The 3,944-nt window shown below is 37.4% G+C and overlaps 1 pseudogene; it reads right to left on the minus strand.

Moving 5' to 3' along the window:
* Nucleotides 1-322: 322 nt before the first annotated feature.
* On the minus strand, nucleotides 323-639 carry LOC103200975 (annotated as a pseudogene).
* Between the last annotated feature and the right edge of the window lie 3,305 nt (nucleotides 640-3,944).

A 3,944-nucleotide genomic window follows, 5' to 3' on the forward strand; every position in this document is an offset into this window, starting at 1 on the left:
GAGCATATTTAAATATTTCTAAAAAGAAGGTTTTTTTAATACTCTTGTTGCTGTTGTTGTTGTTATGTGCCATCAAGCTGGCCTCGACTCATAACGACCCCTCCTTGGGTTTCGGAGGCAGTATCACTACAGAAGTAGATTGCTCAAGCTTGCTTGCCAAGAGTGGCTGGTGGGTTTGAACCACCAGCCTTCTGGTTAACAGTCAAGTGCCTTAGGCACATACAGAGCACCTAATTTTTTTTTTTTTTAATTATTTTTTTCTGGAAAGGCTTTATTACATGAGATGGGCTGTAGTGGATGGACACAAAGGGGCAGTGCTGGCTCAATCCTTCTTGGCAGAGATCTTCCTCCTGGTGGCCAGGACGTTGCTCAGTTCTTCCGGTTTCCTCTTGGCGCAAAAGTGTGTCCCCACCCACTTCTTGATGAACTTGAGGTTCTGCTTGTCCTTGGAGACCTTGAGCAGCTCCATGGCGCGCTGCTCATAGGGGAAAAACCACACTCCTCCTTGATCATGTCCCACAAGAACTTTGTGTGCTTGGTGAGGCGTCCGCGGCGGTGACCATGCCTCGGCTTGCTCACGTTCTTAATCACTTTGTGGCCCTTGTTGAGGCCCACGGCCATAGGGTAGCGCACAGCCATGGCTGCTAAATGTCAATGGCTGTTGTGGCGGAAGGGTAGATGCTGTGGTGGAAGGGTAAATAATACTCTTATGTAGCGTTTTTTCTCTTTTTTGTTACTCTATATTCAAGTAAACATTTGATGTCATTCCTTACTCATACAGCATTGCTTTCACTCTTTTCCTTTATGTTTATGCCATGTCAATTATGTTAATATAAATTATGGCCCAAAAAATACACAAACATACCAAAATACTAAAACTCAAATACATAAATATAATTTTATTCAATTTCTTTTAAATTAGTTAAAGGAAGAAAGTAGACTTAAAAATCAAACAAGCAAATAACATTTGTGCAACATTTTATAATCACATAATTACTTTTTTAAAATTTTTTTTTTTGTGATTTGGGTGAAAGTTTACAGAGCAAATTCGTTTTCCATGCAGCAGCTCACATACACTTTGTCTCATGACATTGACTACAATTTACCACAATGCAACAGCTTCCCTCATACATCCTCCCCATAGTGACCTCTTCCCTGTGTCCTTCCCTCCATGCACTCCTGTCCCCTGAGCTGTCTCCCTGTGCATACACAGCCCTTCTATTCTCCCATGGTTGATCTCTCCAAGGAGTCTATCTACCTAATATAAATATTCAGCTCATAGACGTGTCTTTTATTTGCTTGGAAGCCATGGGCATGGGTTCAATTCCAGACCTGAAGAATAGCTAGGGATCATTGTCTCCATGGTTCCTTCAGGCCCTATCAGACCAGCAAACCTGGTCCATTTTATTGTTATTATTATTATTTTTTTTTAATGATTTTGAGCTTTGTTCCACATTGTTCTCCCACTCTATCCAGGATCTCCTATATAAATCTGCCATCCCCCCTCTAAATGTTTGACAGTGGTAGCCAGGCATGATCTAGTTCTTTTGTCTAATAGTTGTATAGGCAGAGGAGCTCATGGTGAACCAGTCACTTGGACTAATTGTTTCTACATGTCTTTGGTTTTCTTCATTCATCTTTGGTCTGTACAAAGAGGGACACATCATTGCATCTAGTTGGCCATATGCAAGCTTTTAAGTTCCCAGTCTCTACTCGCCAAAGTAGGATGTGGAACAATGTTTTTGTGTAGTGTGTTATGCCAATTGAACTTGATGTCCACTGTGATTATGGTCCCAAGCCCACAGATCCAACTATCCACTTCCTGCATGTAGTTGGCTGTGTCCAAGAAGTGACTATAATGTGTCCCTTGTCAGCTCTACTATATACCTGGTAATATTTATAGAATATACAAATACACTTGTAGAAACATTGTCTGCCAACTTTATACATGTTCATGATTAAACTCCACCCTGCATAAACATACATAATAGTTTAGCCTGCCACCCATATATCCATGTTTGCCTTCACTGACAGTGCAGTACTGTATGTGCAAAAGGGATCATCTTTGTTGCATTACCTTCTATGCACTCTCTATGTCTTCCTCTTCCTCAATGCCACCATGTTGATCACTCACATTTGGTACATTGCCGTTCTCTTCACCCAAATCAATACTTGTCTCTACCTATCTAGCAATGTCCCCCCCACTTCCTCTCCCACCCCTGGTAGTCAACAAAAAAATTTCCTTCCATATATAAACTTTTCCTTGACTTTTTACAATAATGGACTGATACAATATTTGTCCTTCTGTGATTGACTTATATTACTCAGCATAATGTCCTGCAAGTTTATCCACATTATGCTGTGTTTTCCCTATTATACATTATTCTTTAAGGTTACATAGTATTCCATCACATAATTATTTTATTTATGTTCTTTAATTTTCCATGTGAATTCTGAATATTATGTAGTATCAAATATACTACATCTGAATAATTGTCTGTAACATTTCTTGTAAGGTGTGTTGGCTAACAACAAATTCTCTTAATTTTTGTTTATCAAGAATATAAGATACTTGGTTGGAAATATCACTATTATTATTTTGCCAGTACTTAAGTATGCCATCTCATTGCAGTCTGCTTGTTCAATTACTCTTATTATGAGTATTCTGGGTCCCATCATCAACCAGCCACTGAATTCTTTATCTTTTTAATCCACCAAACCTTCCCTCTACCAATTACTATAGTTTATTTTTAAAAAAATCTTCCAATTTTCTCAAGTCACTATTCTTAAAACTAGAGGATTTCCATGATTTTTCTACTTTTTTTTTATCTGTATTGTTCATTCAGGCAATACTGAGTCACAACACATGAATAACAGATTTTATTACAATATACTCTCTATTCTCAAATAATTTCTCAACATAGTTTCACTGACATAGTTATACATTTCCCTCTCTTTCACAACTATTTCTTCTTCACTTTGTTAAAGATATAACATCCAGTGTTCCTTTCACTATCATCATTTGTCATTTTTCTCCTATTTCACCAAGAAAATGGATTGAGTGGTAGGATATAGAATGAATGAAATGATGTTAATACTCCCAATTTCTAAAATGAAATATATACATAAACAAACTTTTTTTGCTTATGCTAAACATTATTTTTCTATGAAAAACAAGGCAATGAACAGAATTTTACCTCTGCTTTAGATTTTAATTCCATCTTCTCTCATGTTAAGTTATCCCTACAATATTAATATATTGATCCCTAAGGGTCAGAACTACATATAAATCATGTGATACTGAACTCTCATAGAAAAGCCAGAAATGACTAAGAAACTGTCAGGGGGAAAAAAAAAATGTAGCCAAAAAATATGATGTAGTGTTGTTACACAAACAAAGAAAAGAATGTTTCTTGTAAGAGGATCAAATAAAATAGGTCAAACTCTACAAAGAGTTTTAATAAGATGAGCTCAAAGTTATTGGATTCACTAGTTGAAGATTATTAGTGGTCTTGGCAAAAGTCTTTTAATTGGTGAGATAACAATGAAAGCTCAATTTCCAATTACAGTTATCTCAAGAGAGATTGAGAAGAGCTTGATATGTATCAAAGCAGCATATAGATTCAACTCAATCTTAATCCAAATTCCATCAACATTCTTTCAGGTCATGGAAATAACAATCACTAATTTTATATAGAAAGAAAAGAGAGCATACATAAGCAAAGCACTACTGAATAAGAAAAAGAAAGTAGGATGTCTCACACTTGCCAATCTCAAAACCTCCTTGTTGTTGTTGTTAAGTGCCGTCGAGTCGTTTCCGACCCCACGCACAGCAGAACGAAACACTGCCCGATCCCGCGCCAGCCCCACAATCCATGCTATACTCGAGCCCATCATCGCAGCCACTGTATCTATCCATCTCCCTGAAGGCCTCCCCCTCTTTC

Source organism: Orycteropus afer, unplaced genomic scaffold (assembly GCF_000298275.1).
Source record: "Orycteropus afer afer isolate SDZICR_OR568_19922 unplaced genomic scaffold, OryAfe1.0 scaffold00138, whole genome shotgun sequence".
NCBI classification, from domain to species: domain Eukaryota; kingdom Metazoa; phylum Chordata; class Mammalia; order Tubulidentata; family Orycteropodidae; genus Orycteropus; species Orycteropus afer.